General features: G+C 36.1%; 1 protein-coding gene across 3 annotated transcripts in view; it reads right to left on the bottom strand.

Moving 5' to 3' along the window:
- Positions 1–16,617, bottom strand: part of LOC111145952 (origin recognition complex subunit 4) — a 96,505-nt gene extending 79,888 nt beyond the window's left edge. The window contains exon 1 of one of the 3 annotated variants that reach the window (XM_022501284.1): positions 16,571–16,617. The gene's annotated coding sequence lies outside the window, so the exon portion shown is untranslated. Of the gene's footprint in view, positions 1–16,492 lie in introns of all 3 variants that reach the window. The other 2 variants (XM_022501303.1, XM_022501295.1) reach the window with 2 other exon arrangements.
- Positions 16,618–17,586: the final 969 nt, after the last annotated feature.

Genomic DNA, 17,586 nt, shown 5'->3' with positions numbered 1-17,586 from the left:
AAAAAAGTCCAAGAGACCACTTCAGAGGCGAATCCTACCAAACACTTAAAAAAGAGTTAATATTTTTCTCAAACTATTTCAAGAAACAGAAGAGAGTAACCAAATAAAGATACCACAAAAAAAGAAAACTACAAGCTGATACCTCTGATGAACACAGGAACAAAAAGCCTCAACAAAATAACAGCAAAAAGAAATACAACAATACATTAAAAAAAATCACCATGACCAGGTGGGATTTATTTCAGGGATGCAAGGGTGGTTCAGTATTTGCAACTCAATCAACATAATATTTCACGTTAATAAGAGAAAGATATAAACCATATGATCATCTCAATAGATGCAGAAAGAGCACTTAACAAAGTACTACCTGCAGTCATGACAAAAACTCTCAACTAAATAGGTTCTGATGAAACAAATCTCAATATAATAAAGGCCATATATGAAAAACCCACACCTAACATACTCAATGGGGAAAACCCAAGAGCCCTCCCTTTAAGGTCAGGAACAAGACAAGAATGTCCACTCTCACCAATCTTATTCAACATAGTACTGGAAGTCCTATCCACAGTACTCAGATGAGGAAAATAAAGAAAAGGTATCTAAATTGGTAAAGAAGAAGTAAAATTTTCACTATTTATATACGAAATGACATTATATATAGAAAACTCTAAAGACTCCACCAAACTACTAGAACTGATAAATGAATCCAGTAAAGTCTGAAAATACAAAATCAACATTCAAAAATCTGTTGCATTTCTATACACTAACAATGAAGTAGTAGAAAGAGAAATTAGGAGAACAATCCTATTTACAATTACACCAGGATTAATAAAATACCTGGGAATAAAGTTAAGATTAAGTGTGTTATGCTGAAACCATAATACACTGATGAAAGAAATTGAAGACAACACAAATTAAAAGATAGTCCATGCTCACAGACTGGAAGAACTAATATTGTTAAAGTGTGCATACTAACCCAAAACATTCTACAGACTGAATGCAAATCCCTATCAAAATACCAACAGCACTGTTCAGAAAACTAGAATGAATAATACTAAAATTTGTATGGAATCACAAAAGATCCTGAATAGCCAAATCAATCTTGAGGAAGAACAAAGCTGAAGACATTACAATCCCAGATTTCAAGGTTTACAACAAAGCTGTAGTAATCCAAAGAGTATACTGGCACAAACACAGATAAAAGATCAACAGAAAATAGAAAGTCTAGAAATAAACCCACACTTTTAGAGTGAATTAATCTATGACAAAGGAGGTAAGAATACACAGTAAGAAAAAGACAATCTCTTCAACAAATGGTGCTGGGAAAACAGGACAGCTACATGCAAAAGAATGAAACTGGACCACTTTTTTACAACACGTACAAAAGTAAGATCAAAATGGATTAAAGATCTAAATGGGAGACCTGAAACCATAAAATTCCTAGGAGGAAACACAGGCAGTAATTTCTTTAACATTGGCCGTAGAAACATTTTTCTAGATAGGTCTCCTCTGGCAAGGGAAACAAAAGCAAGATTGAACTAGTGGAACTAAACCAAAATAAAAAGCTTCTGCACAGCAAAATAAATAAATAAATAAATAAATAATTAAACAACAACCTACTGAATGGGAGAAGAAATTTACAAATGATATATCTAATAAAAGATTTATATACATACACACACACACACACACACACACACAAAATATATAAAGAACTTACACAACTCAAACCAAAAAAACAAAACCCAATTAAAAAGTAGGCAGAGGACCTGAGTAGTCATTTTTCCAAAGACATACAAATGGTCAACAAACATGAGAAGACGCTCAGTACCACTAATCATCAGAGAAATGCAAATTAAAACCACAAAAACCTCTCACTTTATACCTGTCAAACGGCTAAAATCTGAAATATAAGACACAACAAGTATTGGAAAAGATGTGGAAAAAAAGGAACCCTCATGCACTGCTGGTGAGAATGCAAACAGGTGCAGCTGCTGTGGAAACAGTATGGAAGTTCTTCAAATATTAAAAATACAATTACCAAATGATTTAGTAATTGCACTACTAGGTAATAACTCAAAAAATATAAAAATCTAATTTAAAAAAGATATATATACCCCTATATTTATTGCAGCATTATTTACAATAGCCAAGATATGGAAGCAAGCCAACTGTCCATCCACAGATGAATGGATAAAGATGATGTGGTGGACATATACATTGGAATATATATACATAATATAACGGAACATCACTCAGCCATGAAGAAAAAGTGAGATCTTGTCATCTGCAACAATGTGGATGAACCTGTAAGATATAACACTAAGTGAATAAGTCAATCAGAAAAAGACAAATACCATAAGACCTCACTCATAGGTGGAATTTAGGAAACAAAACAAAGAAAAAAAAGAGACAAAAAATCAAACTCTTAAGTACAGAGAACAAACTGGTGGTTGCCAGAGAGTAGGTGGGTTGGGAGATGGTTAAAATAGGTAAAGGAGATAAAGCTTACACTTATTTTGATGGGCAGTGAGAAGGTACAGTGTTGAATCATGTTATACACCTTAAAGTAGTAACTGTATGTTAACTATACTTGAACAACAAAAAAAGCTTAGGAAGTGAACAAAGTAAACTTCATCTTTAAAATGTAGTTCTTGGGGTGCCTGGGTGGCACAGTTGGTTAAGCCACTGCCTTCGGCTTAGGTCATGATCCCAGAATCCCAGAATCGAGTACTGCATTGGGCTCCCTGCTCAGCAGGGAGCCTACTTCTCCCTCTGACCTTCTCCCCTCTCATAGCTCTCTCTTACTTCCATTCTCTCTCAAATAAATAAAATCCTTAAAAAATGAATAAAAAATAAAATGCGGTTCTTTCTCATTAAAACTAAATTTAAAAGATTAAATTATATAATTTTTGGCATATAGATTAAAATGTCTGCTCTTGAGTTAAGACAATAGTCTGTATTGGTGAGGTTGTGGATAATGCAAGCAACACAGAATGGTAGTACAAACATATTATTGGAAGACTCAATTTTATACAGACTTGAATCTTCCAATTCCACTTCCAGAAATGTACTCAAAAGAAACAGTTACAGACATACACAAATACCTAGCTATAAAAATGTTTAATATATCTGATTATAAAAAGGAAAATTAAATATCCAGGGGTAGGAAGCTAACTATGCTATGATACACACATAATGAAAGACAATTACTCTTTAACTATAATCTTGACTGATTTGGTTTTAAAATAAGCAAACAAACACAAGCACCCCCACAATTGTTTGTTCAAAAAAGACCACGCTTTCTGTCCAGCATTTAAGGAGCCTGAAGGTTGACACTCCTGTCCTCACAGCAAAAGAAAACCTGAACAAACTGAAAAAACAACTCTAAGATCTAAGATCTGTAAGAATGAGGTCTTAGGGCACAACTGTTTCTTCCAATATTAAATATACACAGGCATACAGAATCACAGCTTACTGGAGCAGAAGCCCAGGAACAGATACGGCAGTGGAAGCAATTCCAAAGTATGAAAACTTAAAACGCAATGGACAAATTGCTGGAGACTCAACATTGATTAAGTTTAAAAGTTAAAAACTCCAGCAGGGCCCAGTCTTAGGGAAAACTCCTTACTTTTCTGAGTTTTACCTCCAGGAACCCTATTAGGTTTGCAGAGAGGATTAGAAAAATATTTCCTCCTGTTTTAACAGGGATAAGAGAAAAACAGGCATACTGAAATACATCCAGAGCATTCTATCCCTAACAAGGCTTGCCTACAAAGCAAGCTATTTCACCAAACCCTAACTGACCTGGGGAAGAGAAATACCCAACTCACGCCTCTTCTTGCCTACCTGACTCACCTAAAGGGGGTAACCTGTGTGTATTTATGCGGGGGGGGGGGGGGTGCTGAGAAGTACCTGTAAAGGTCATAGCCCAAGAGCAAAGACTCTCACACAGAACAAAATCTAAAATCTAATTATAGGAATATATAATGCTTCCCCTCCCCTAACATCTTCCTACCGTATTAAAAGGGCTCCCGTATTAAAGCAGGGATTTACAAGTGAAAGAAGAATGCTCAGAGCCTGTTTATGAAATCTCTGGGAATTCCAAAGAAAATGATGGAGACAAAAGCAAAAACACAAGAGCAAATTTCAGCTTCTAACACCTATGGGTACAGCAAACAATAAACACAGTCTACCTTTAAGCTGAATAAATACAAAAACCTCACACTAAAGACTTATTTACCTCAGTTCTTTATACACAGTACAATTCTGTTTAACATAATGTTACAAGGCATACTAAAAGGAAAAAAAAAAGATACAGCTTAAAGAGACAGAATTTTGAAATTCTGTGACAGAAATTTTGATTTTTTAGCAAAGATTTTTGAAATTAACATACAGGAAGTATAGAACAACTGTGACTAGTATGTTAAGGGCGCTAATGGAGAAAAAAGGTAACCTGCAATTACAGATGGGCATTTTAAGCAAAGATGGAAATTTCTAAGAATGAACCAAAAATCATAAACATTAAAAGAGAAATAAAGTATGCTGCTATACTATATGCTTAACAATATACACATGATTATAGCAAAAATATCATAAGGAACTGGAGTACGAAATTACAAATACCCTGTTACATGATACTTGTACTAACCATTAAATGGTGTATTGTTTTTTGAAAATGGGTTTGGATTGCTCACACATGTACATAGCAATTGTACCAAGACCACTGAGAGAAATTTTTTTAAAAGTATAATATATCCTGTGAGAGAGAGGGAAAAGCCCTGAATAATGTAAAAAGGTCAAAATAAGAGAAGGCAGAAAAAGAGTGGAGGACAAAAAAAGAAACAAAGAACAAGGCAACAAAGGGAAAATAGCAATAAATCTGGTAGCTATTAATCCAACTATATCAGTAAGGACTTTAAATATCAGTTGTTGAAGTAAATACAACAAATGAAAAAGAGACTGTCAGAATGGGTATAAAAACAAGACCCAATAATATGTGGTCTCCAAGAGACCTACTTTAAATATAATGAAACAGATGAAAGTACAGAAGAAGGAGGCAGACATATCAGGAATAAAGGGTAAAGGATAAAAGTTAATTCTCCAATAAGATAGAATAATCCTTGTGTACACGCCTAATGGCGGGTCAAAATACACGAAGTAAAAACGTGATAGAAATGTAAAAAGAAAGTGATGAATTACTCTTACATTTGGAGACCTCAATATCTATTGGTAACTGATAGAAAATCAGGAAAGACATACCTGAATTGAACATGACCATCAGTCAAATGAATTTAATTGATATTTATAAAATATTGCATTCAGCAAGAACAAAATACACGTTCCTCTCAAACTCATATGCACATTCACCAATGAAGACCACATTCTGAACCATACAATACACCTCACATTTGAAAGAACAGAAATTATATAAAGTATGCTCTAACATTATGAAGAAATTAAACTAAAAACAAATAATAGAAAGAGACCAATAAAATACCGTAAGAGATTAAACAACACATTTCTAAAAAACACATGGGCCAAAGAAGAAAAATCAAGAAAAATAAAAATTGGGAAGGAAATGAAAATGCACACAGAACTCAACCAAATATAAGAGATACAGCAAAAGCAGTACTTAGAGGACAACTTACAGCACTGAACACACATTATAGAGGACAACTTACAGCACTGAACACACATTATCAGAAGAGGAAAAAAAAAAGACCTAAAATATCAATAACCTAATTTTCTACCTTAGGAAACTAAAATAAGAAAAGCAAATTCAAACCAAACTATGCAAAAGAAATAATAGATTAGATCAGAAATTAATCAGGAAAATTAACAAAATAACTGGCTCAGTTTAAATTTAAAATTTATTGACATCTTGCCAGGCGAAGAACAAAAGATTTTAAAAAGACACAAATGATTAATATCAGAAATGAGCAAGACCATCAGTACTGACCCTATAAACCTTAAGATGATGATAAGAAAAAATTATGAACTATGCCCACAAATTTGATACCTCGATGAAACAGACCAATTCTTTGAAAGACACAACCTAATAAAATATATACAAGAAAAAATAAGTAATCTGAATACATTTATATGTACTAAAGAAGGTGAATCAGTAAATAACCTTACAAAACAGAACTTAACACGCCAAGATAGGTCCACTGGTAAACTCTACCAAACATTTAAGGAAGAAATGATACCAATTCTTTACAAATGATATCAAGTCTCTTCCAGGAAATAAAGGTGAAGGAACACATTCTAACTCATTGTATGAGGTAAGCATTATTCCCTAATAAGAAAACCAGATAACGACATTACAAGAAAGGAAAACTATATTCCATTATCTTCCATAAATACAGATGCAAGAATTCTCAACAAATTAACAAATTCAATCACACGATGCATAAAAATAATTATACACAAAAAAATAAGTGGGATTAATTCCAGATATGCAAGGCTCATTCATCATTCCTAAAGCAAATGATGTAATCCACAAATCAATAGGATAAAAAAATATTTTATCAAGGATGCAGAAAAAACATTTCACAAAATCCAACTCCCATTCAAAAATACACTAGGAATTGGGGAACTGGATGGTTCAGTCAGTTAAGTGTACAACTCTTGATTTCAGCTCAGGTCATGATCTCAGGGTTATGAGATTGAGCCCAGCATCCAGAGGCAAAGCCTGCTAAGATTCTCTCTCACCCTCTTCCTCTGCCCTCCCCCGCAGCACACTTACATACTCTGTCTCTTTCTCTCAAAAAACAAACAAACAAACAAACAAAAACTAAGTCAAACGGAAGCCAAAAAAAAGAATGACTAGGACTAGAAGGAAACTTTTTCAATGGGGGAAAAAAAAATGAATAAATAAATAAATAAATCTAGCTAACACTTTGCATATTGAGAAACTGCCTGCTTTCCCACTCAGACCAAGAACAAGGATCACCACTGGTGCAAAATGTTACTTGAACCCATAGCTAATGCCGTAAGACAAGAAAAGGAAATAAAAAGTATACAGACAGGGAGAAAGAAAAAAAACACTGTTTGCAGATGACAGATCATGTATGTAGAAAATCCCAAAGAATATACACACACAAACTACTGAAGCAAAGTTCAAGATACAAAGTTAATACACCAGTGTCAACTGCTTTCCTATACACCAATAATGAACTGGAATTTGAAATTAAAAACACAGTACCATTTATATTAGTACCAAAAAAGAAAAATCCCATAATGTAGATATAAATCTGACAACATACAGGTTCTACATAAGGAAAACTATAAAACTCTAATTAAAAAAAAAAAAAAGAGGAACTAAATAAATGCACAGATACTCCATTTAGATGCATAAGAAGACTCAGTATGGTTATGTCAGTTCTTCCAATCTTGATCTATAGATTCAATGAAATCCCAATCAAAATTCTCAAGTTATTCTGTCGATAAATAAACTGATGTTAAAGTTTACATGGAAAGGATAAAGGCACTGAAAAGCCAACACAATACTGCACTAGAACAAAGGTTGAGATTGGAAACTACCCCACTACAAGACTTACTATAAAGCTAGGCTAATATATACAACTGAACTTTTAACAACCAGAGTTTGAACTACTAGGGTCCATTTACACACACTTTTTTAAATATACAAGTACAGTACAGTACTGAAAATGTCTTTTTCTTCCCTATGATTTTCTTAATAACACCTTCTTTACTCTAGATTACTTTAAGAATACAGCATATATTACATACTAGAAACCAAATACATGTTACAAACTGCTTATGTTATATGTAAAGCTTCCAGTCAATAGTAGGCTCTCAGTAGTTAAGTTTGGGGGTGGGAATTAAAAGTTATACACTCATTTTGAACTGTACAGGGGGTTGCAACCTGGGTTGTTCAGGGGTCAACTACACAGTGTGGCAATGGTGGAAGGATAGAAAAATAAATAAATGGAACATAACAAAGTCAGATACAGACTCACATAAATATCTTTGACAAAGAAGATAATTCAACAAATAAAGTCTAATGGTACTGGAACAAGTGAACATATGCGGGCAAAAAACTGAGTTGACAAAGAACTTAAACATTTCACAATAATTAACACTAAATGGATAATAAATCCATAAGTTAAGTGTAAAACTATACAACTTCTAAAAAGGAACATAGTAAAAAAAAATCTGTTACTTTGCGTTTGGCAGTGTTTTCTTTGTTTGTTTGTTTGTTTTTAGTAGGCTCCGCACTGGACTCCAATGCGGGGCTTGAACTCATGGCCTTGAGATCAAGACCTGAGCTGAGACTGAATCAGACTCTTAACTGACTGAGGCACCCAAGCATCCCTGGCAATGAATTTTTAGATACAACATCAAAAGCACAATCCAGGAAAGAAAACACTGATGGAAAGAATTTTATTTAAATTAAAAACTTTTGCCCTGTGAAAGACACTGTTAAGACAAGCCACAGACAGAAAACATATTTGCAAAATACATATATGATAAAAGACTGGTATCTAAAACATACAAAGAACTTTGAATTTTCCTTAATAATAACATATCAATACTGGTTCATCAACTGCAAAAAACACATCACTCTAGGCAAGATGTTAACAATAAGGTAAACTGGGTTAATAGTAGGAAAGCTAGGCCAGTGGGAATATATGGGAATTTGCTGTACTCTCAGATCAATTTTTCTATAAGTCCTAAAACTGCTCTAAAAAATGAGTCTATTAATTTTAAAAAATCCAAAAAGAAAAAAAAAGAAAGGATTGATCAAAGTCACAACCTTCACTTTTCCCTGCTGTCAACTATGGTAAAGTGTCTTTACCACATGGTAAAATACAGACCCAAACTCTACTCTTTTTAATGACAATTCGTGAAAAACCCAGGTGGGAACACAAACTTATGGAAGATTTGTGAAAATGAAATGTAAGCACAAAAAAACAGTCACTTTCAAGTCAGTACAACAGGCAACCTATAAAATGAAGTAAAAATCTCTGTAGAATACAATGTATGGGCAAAATCTGCCTTGGGAGAATATGACCCTATGGGAATGTTTGCTAAACAATAATGTGAGTCAAAGGAAATATTAACTACTTTAAAAATATTTTAAAACTAATTCATCTGCTTGTTTTTATTCTTAAATCAGAAGAATAGAATATTTACATATGAAAGTAAGAATATATATGAGAACATGCCCACTGGACATGATTCAAACAGAGGTCTAATGGCTACTAGTTGCAACACAGCTTTTAAAGAAAATATTTTTGGGTTTTATCCATTTTAAAATAACTAAGACATACACAAATCTAGACGTGATTATCTTGGGAAAACAATGTAAGTTGACATTTCTAGGTCATCTATATAAAAAAATGTACATTCTTATAATGGTGTCAAGATGAAAGCATATGGGAGAAAGCGAAAATGTACAAGTCCACCACTAACACACTTGGACCTTTGATCTTGCCAACTCTGACCTCAATCTTTTGGTTAAAACTTAATAGTAATTTCATTGCCATATTAATCAAAGAAGCAGTAAAATATCTAAAATTTTATTGTGTTTTTACTGAAGATGAGAAGGGACACTGGGAGAAGAATATGATATTAAGGGGAAAAAAGAAATGAAAGAAAACTTTGGCGTCCCCAACAGATGCTCTTTGAAGATAAGCACCTAGGAAAGAATCTGGAGTGAAAAGGAGGAATAAAACTGAAATAGAAGAAGGGGAAGAACTGTAAATTCCAGGTTTTATCTACATTTTTATTTATAACATTCAACTTATATCTCATTTTCAAACTTAAGCATTCCATAAAACGTCTCATTGGTCAATCCTATTCAAACAGAATAAACACGTAACAACAAGATCACTTAATAACCAGTATTTTAATTTGGGCTAGAATTCATCTTCAAAAAACTGAAGTGATAAGACAGTTAAAATTAAATGGAGACCTTATCTCTCTCCTTCAAAAGACAAGGTTCTATACAGTAACAGAAGAAATTTACATTGGGAAATAACCAGGCACAGCAGATCAGAGTATCATTTAAAAAAAAAAAAAAAAAATCAGGGGCGCCTGGGTGGCTCAGCTGGTTGAGCAGCTGACTCTGGATTTCAGCTCAGATCATGATCCCAGGGTCATGGGAAGGAGCCCCACGGAGGGCTCCGTGGAGTCTGTTTGTCCCTCTCCCTCTGCTCCTCCCCCATTCCCTGGCCCTGCTTGCTCACTCTATCACTAAATAAAATCTTTTAAAACAATATCAAATGTGATTCTTGTGCTGTTTTCACCTGGTTCTCAGGCTTATGCCATGAACAGGGTTTCTCACAATAGGCACTAATGACATTTTTGAACTAATTTGTTGTAGGTGGCTGTCCTATGCATTGTAGGATACTCAACAGCATCTGCAGTCTCTACCCACTGATTTTCAATAGCAATTCACCCTTAACAATCAGATATGTCTCTGGACATTGCCAAATGTCTCCTGGGGGTCATACTGTCAAAGCTGAGAACCACTGACTTAGAGGCAAGAGACTGGAAAATTCTTTTCATTGGGCTCTTATTAGCCCAAGAGAAAAGGCTTCCAAATAACAGCAAAAAAGTGGGTATCAGGATTCCCCCACCAAACATGCTGCAGAGAAATCTTCCCAAAGGTTGATCCATTAGCATTTAAGCAAGGCTCAGCCAAATTCAGAGAGCATGAAAAAGCTTCTTAATGCTCTTTATACAAATTTGAACACACAACCAAGGATCACAAGATAGCTGAGGAAAGCCTCTAAGATGAAAGCCTTTAGAGCATCCTAACAGAAAGGATAACTTGGAGATAAGAAAGTAGGCAGAAATAAACTTTAAAATGTAACTTTAATTAAATTCAGAAAGAGAAAAATAATCAGGATGCCATTTAAAAAAATGCAGAGATCAAAAAAAGTACTTGAAATTAAGAACAAAACAATAGAAATTAAAGTCTGAATGTTTAAAGAAATCAAGTAAGTATTCAAGAAACTGTAAAGCAAAGGACTGGGAGAAGATCAAATATGGGAGAGAAGAAATACATCTAAGAATATAATGTCTAATTGCAATTTCAGAGCCAAAAACACAGGCAAGGAAATCAGAGCAGAAGTATCTGAAACCTTCTCAGAACTAAGGAATACAAGTTGCCAGACAAAAGAACCCATGAAATGCACAGCAAAGTGGATGCCTATAGACTCATAACTCACCTCACATCACCGTGACATTTCAGAACACTAGCTACAACAAAGAGAATCTTCTATAAGCTTCAAACAAAAAGGGTACAGGAGCTTCCACTGGGAATAAAAAAGTGAAGTGCAAATTGTTGAAAATACAGCTTCAAATTTTATATCAAACACTAAGGATTACTTTGCAATTCTGAAGAAAAACATTTCCAACTTAGAATCCTACACTCAAACTAAGTTAGGGCAACCTAAAGACATTCAGAGGTACAGAACACCTCAAAACATCTGCCACTTAGCTACTGGAGACTGACCGAACAAAATCAATTATTAATCTTAATAGATAACTATTAACCCTTTAATGATGATAACCTAAGTTAAAGAAATTCTAAAAGCATGTACTCAAAAAAAGAAAAAAGATCCCCAAAGAAAATTCAGAGATGCAAAAATTAACACAAGCAAAGAATTACATGGGATGTAAGAGAGGATACATCACAGGATAGAGACAGGTTGCATGAGGGGCAGCCATATCAAGCAGCCAGCCTAAACTGGAGATCAGAATGTTCTAGGAGAAATTCTCAATGATGGTTGAACTAGTTGAACAACAACAACACAGACCAACAACAACAAACAACAATAACAAAAACTTCTGAACCTGTGGAGAGGAGATGCTGATAACATGCAGAGTATGGGGGACTGAATTAATCATAAATATTGAGAAATATACAGACATAGAATGGTTATCTACCAAAAACTAAGGTATCACTGGAATGCTGGAAGAGGGCATGGGTATTTGTGGGAAAAACCTAAATTTACACCATCCACAGAGGAAGTCAACAGATAGTGCCTAAAATGGAAAAATTAAGTGGTAGCATATGTTACTTGGAAATATGGAGTTAAATACCAAAAAAATCAGACAAAAAAAGTATAAAAACTGTTTTCCCCAGAGATGGGGATATGGGGGCTTTAACAGCCACCCTGTCCAACATCACACCTTCCTGGGTCTTAGGAAGATGTGGGGATAAAGGCCCAACCATTTCTGTCCACCATGGTACAACTCTGGTGGGACACACTCTGGAGAATAAACTTGTGATAAAATAAACTTGTGATAAGTTAAACTTGTTTTTAGTAAGCCATGTAGAAGTAGTTAATATTCCAAGAACATGTTCTTTTACATTTTAAACTATTTAAACTTTTACATTTTACATATAATAGTTTAAACTATTAACTCAAAAACTACTTGAAACTTTTCTAAATTTTAACTAACTTGGGGCGCCTGGATGACTCAATTAAGCGTCTGACTCTTGATTTCAGCTGAGGTCATGATCTCAGGATTTAGTTAGAGCCCTGGATGGGCAGACCCACAGACTGAGAAAACAGAAGAGCTGTGCTGCTGGTAGCTTTCCTAGGCTACGAGGAAAAAAAAAAAAAAATCAAAGCACAGGATCCACCAAAAGTGGGATGCAAATATATCATCACCCAAATTAAGTTGAGATCCTAAGAGCAACATCATCAGGATCAGGGAGAAACTAGATGGAAAACAGAACTCATATGACTCATGACTTGAAGCCCTGCTAAATAGCGCATGCGTGCGTGCGTGCATGCGTGCATGTGTGTGTGTATAAAACAAGTAATCTGAAGTCGAACATGAACTAAGTGACTTGGGACTGGTAGCATGCATAATCAACTTTCCCAGGAAAACATGCCTTCCTAAAGTAGATACCATTATCCTAAGACTTAAATAATCCTGTAATTTTTCATATCCAACAACTCGGACATAGTCACACAAGGAAAAAATCATGAACCAGCAGAAACAGACCCTTAAAAAAATTAAGAAACTGAAATTATCAGTTAAAAACAACAAATAACCAATACTGGGCCAACAAAAGCCACAACTGTAATTTTTAGCAAGTAGTTAGAAACAGTAAAAAATTGGGTCATTTACTTCTTAAAAAGACACTGATCCAGAGATTTAAGCATCTCAACCCAAAACAGGAAAATGAATTCTATCCAAAATATCATAAGGAAATAGCAGAAAACTTAAAACATTTTTTAGAGATTTCTTTCAAAGCAGCAAGTATTAGATTGACAGCTGACTTCTCAAATCACTAATGGAAGCTAAAAAAATTCAAAAAGCAAAAACCCACACTGGAACGTTATCTTCAAGATTCTGAAAAACAACCAAAGTCTACAGTTTAAAAGACCCAAAACATTCTTCAAGATTGAAGATGAAACAAGACACTGTAAGGTAAGCAAAAAATTAAGATAACTCGCCTTCAGTACAACTGTATTAAAGATACTCTAAACAGTATTAAAAGCAAAACGAAAAAGATTTTCAAAGAAAATTGAGAGATGCAAAAATTAATGAAGACCGAAAATGGTAAAAATATAGGCATATGTAACTGAATGTTGATGGTAAGAACAGTACTGTCCAAGAGAAATACAATACCACGCACATACATAATTTAAAATTTTCTAGTATCTACATTAAAAAAGGTAAAATTAATTTATTATAATTTCAACATGCAGTTATAATAAAAAGCTAAATTATTCTATTGTTTTCATACTAAGTTTCAGAAATCTGCAATTTGACATTTACAGAACATGACAATTCAGATGCTAAATTGTCATCAGAAATATTTGACCTTTATTTTTATAGTTTCCAATTGAAAAGTACATTTACATATCCAAGTTGTTCCAAACATACTTAAGGGCTTTTCAACAACCAAATCAAGTATCAATTTCCAAATTTAAATTAGCAATACATAAAACTAAAAATTCAGTTCCTCAGCAACACTAAACACATTTCAAGTTGTCCATGACCAGCCACAAGCAGGCTATGGTATAGAACCTCTTTCTTTGAGTTAAAATTACAAATAAATTTAAAATAATACTAATGGCATATAAGCCAGTAAAAAAATGAAATGAAGAGAAAATCATACAGGAAGCAAGAAATGTTCCAAGCACACAGAAAATATTTGCCACACTGGTCAAATCTTTAAGTAAAACATAGACAACCCAACAGAAGAAACACTGTGGTAAAGAAACGACATTCCAAACAAGAAACTGAAATAGCCATTTTTTACAAAATGCTCAAAGTCATTAATAACCAGAGCACTGTAAATTAAAACAATAATAAGCCACATTCATCATGTGGCAAAAATGAAAAATGTCAACTGTTGGTGACACTGTTGAAAAAAGTTATGTATCATATACTGTTGGTAGGAGTATAAATTGATCTATTTTGGGAAAGTTTGGCATAATCTACACTGTACAAAAATAAATGCTATGTGCATAAAAATACATGCATAAGTACATTCATAGTAGGATTGCTTATAATTGCTAAAAACTAGACACAATCCAAATGTCCATTAAACTTAGACTAATTAAATTAATTGTGGTTTATTAATAAAAGGACTTACTACACACCACTTACTATAGACATTACTATATAAAAATGAAAAAAACATTACTACAGCTAAATGCACTAACAGAGTTAAATACTGATGCACAAGAAGCAAGTAGTACATAATGTATAATCTTTTCATATAGGTAAAATACAGGCAAAATTCATCTGCATCGTGTAGGAATGCCAACATCGGTGGTTACAAAAATACTTGAAATAAAAATAGGAAATAATTACAATAAAAATTCAGTTAGTGTTAACCTCTGGAAGTGGTGAGCAGAATATTCAAGAATGGATGGGGGCAGGAGTTGGTCTCCAATGCCAAGAATGTTCTAGTTCTTGAATTTGGTAGTGATCACCAAGGTGTTGACTTAGTAATTATTCATTATACTACATACCTATGATTTGTGCATTTTTTGCATATTTAGTATCTTAACATAAAAAAAATTTAAATTTGTTACCGAAGGCACTTATATTGCTTTGCTATAATTTTTTTTCTTTTATAAAGTGGTAAATGTTGCAATACAAACAAAATTTTAAGGCACAAGAGTCTAGTTTTTAATTCCGTTTCACAAACTACACACAAGAAAGAAGCACTAGGCAATAGTGTATAAATAGGGTCCACTGCCAAAACATAAGAAGTAAAATGCAGAAAAGTAGCAACTTTAGGGACGCCTGGGTGGCTCAGTTGGTTAAGCAGCTGCCTTCGGCTCAGGTCATGATCCCAGCGTCCTGGGATCGAGTCCCACATTGGGCTCCTTGTTCTGTGGGGAGCCTGCTTCTCCCTCTGCCTCTGCCTGCCACTCTGTCTGCCTGTGCTCGCTCTCTCTCTCTCTCTGACAAATAAATAAATAAAATCTTAAAAAAAAAAAAAGTAGCAACTTTAATTGACAACGTATTCCTAAAGAACTCATTACAGAATTAAATAATACCAATACAACAAAATGAGGAATTTTAGATTACTGGTCTTAGAAGAAACTATAAAGAGTGATCATCTTTCAAAGTACTTTTACCAAAGAAGATAACTGAAAGACAGCAATGGCTCTAGTTAAGATTGTATGAAATGAGTATGAAAAAGAAATGGTGATATTTTACTAAAAAAGAAAGAAAGAAAGAAAGGCTTACTAATGTAAATTCATGAATTCTTTAGTAGTTTAAATTATTATCTTATGAAGGAAACATTTCCAGCAAAAATAGGTGGCATTTAATTGAGAAACCATCTGAGACTAGTAACCAAAGAAACTTAAAACAAAATGCCCATTTAAAAATTTCTCATCTACACTAGAGAAAGAGAATTTTATGTCCCTTCTCTATAAACCGTAACAACATCGACGACTACACCATCCCATATCCCTTTTCTCAGAACAAGCAGAAGCATTGTGCTGCAGCAATAACGCCAAGATACGGGAGGGAAATTCCATTCAAGACTTCCCAGCTTGCTCCCTCCCCCCCAAAACCACTCCAGAATTCCATCGCATAGCGAAGTAAGGAATGATGGTCATAATACCCAATGCAAGTAATGCATCTAATGCCCGAAGGTGTCAAAATTCACACACGGAGCTTTTCTCTCCTCCTGCTCTGAGCTGAAGAAACAGTCAACAGTGACCTGCAGAAGCGCCACAGATCCCATTTCTCTTTAGCAGCAGGATCAAATTTCCTCATCACCACCGGGTGTAGTCAACACCCCGCCAGAGATCTGCTCTCTTGAGGATGACCTGCAGGCGTCAGGGATTCGTCAGCAGCCTCACAGGAAGGCCACGAGACAGAAGGGGCCTGCCTGGCCTAGACAAGCCTGCTCCTTCCCGCATTTCCAGTCTCCGCAACCTTCCGTCCTCATTCTTTTCGATTTGCCTTTCGCCTCTGGCGACCCTGCCTTTCGTTTTCAGGCTAGACTGCCCCGTGTTACCTCTCACAGAAAAGTCTGCCCTTATCAGGGCAGAGCAGGAATCTAGCGACAACAGGAACCGCTTCACAGTCCACTCACCGCGTAGTCCGCTCAGCTTCACCTGCTACTGCCAACGGTACACCACTACTCCCGACATTCCCCGCGCACGCACCGCGTCTCCCACCCCGCCCCACTCCCGCCCAGACACGTGACTTACTTGCGTCTCCGTCCACGCCCACTTCCGTTCCTCCGCTTTCCCTTGGGAGAGAGGAGGGGGGCACGGGGTGTTAAAGAGTAGCGACTTCCTCCTACTCCCCGCCCCCGCCCCTCTACCCCCTGCTACAATGTCTTCCGGGTCGCAAGTGCCTCGGAGCCTTCTGGGAAACCGTATCATTTCCTCCCCTCCCCCTCCTCCTGCCTTCAACCAACCAGCCTCCCGTCAGGGAGGGACATGCGCAGTGAGTGCCTCCCGTCTCTTCTACCCGAACCCCCCCTCCCCCCCCCAGCAGAGAGACCCCAGCAGCAGCAGCAGCTGATGATGAAGAGAGAGGCAGTGGCAGAGGGGGGGCACCTTTTATTTCTATTTTTAAAGGGACAGGACACTAATTTTACCCCACTTCAACCTTGAATTGAGGGGGGTGGGGGGAAGGCGGCTGAGTTCCTTCCCCCACCCTCCAGCCCTGAGACCTGAGAGGGGGATTGAGCCTGAGAAAGAAGAAGAAGGAGTTTCTTCTTCTTCGAAAACCCCCATCCACGACTCCTACCCCCTCACCCCTCCACTAGCCTCCCTCCCGAGCCCCCTCCACCCTCCTCCTCTTTGGCCGTGAGAGGAGGAGAGAAAGAGACCAAAAGCCTCTTAGCAACACAGACCCTTTGCTGCTGCTGCTGCTGCCGCTGCTGCTGCTGCTGCTGCTACTGCTGCTGCTGCTTGGCCCTGGCTGGAGACATCTCACTACACCCAGGAGCAGCCACTTCCCCAGCTCTCCTCCTCCTTCGCCTCCTCCTCCTCCACTCCCCCCCCTTTATTACCCTTTGTGTCATCCTCCACAGCTCCAGGGAAGGCACTCAAAAGTGGGGGGCAGGAAAGGTAAGTGTGTCTGTGGGGGCTTCATTGC

This window comes from Enhydra lutris, unplaced genomic scaffold, assembly GCF_002288905.1.
Source record: "Enhydra lutris kenyoni isolate GAN:26980312 unplaced genomic scaffold, ASM228890v2 scaffoldscaffold1, whole genome shotgun sequence".
Classification (NCBI taxonomy): domain Eukaryota; kingdom Metazoa; phylum Chordata; class Mammalia; order Carnivora; family Mustelidae; genus Enhydra; species Enhydra lutris.
Note: the sequence above shows the minus strand (reverse complement) of the source record. Positions and strands in the feature narration are given on the sequence as shown.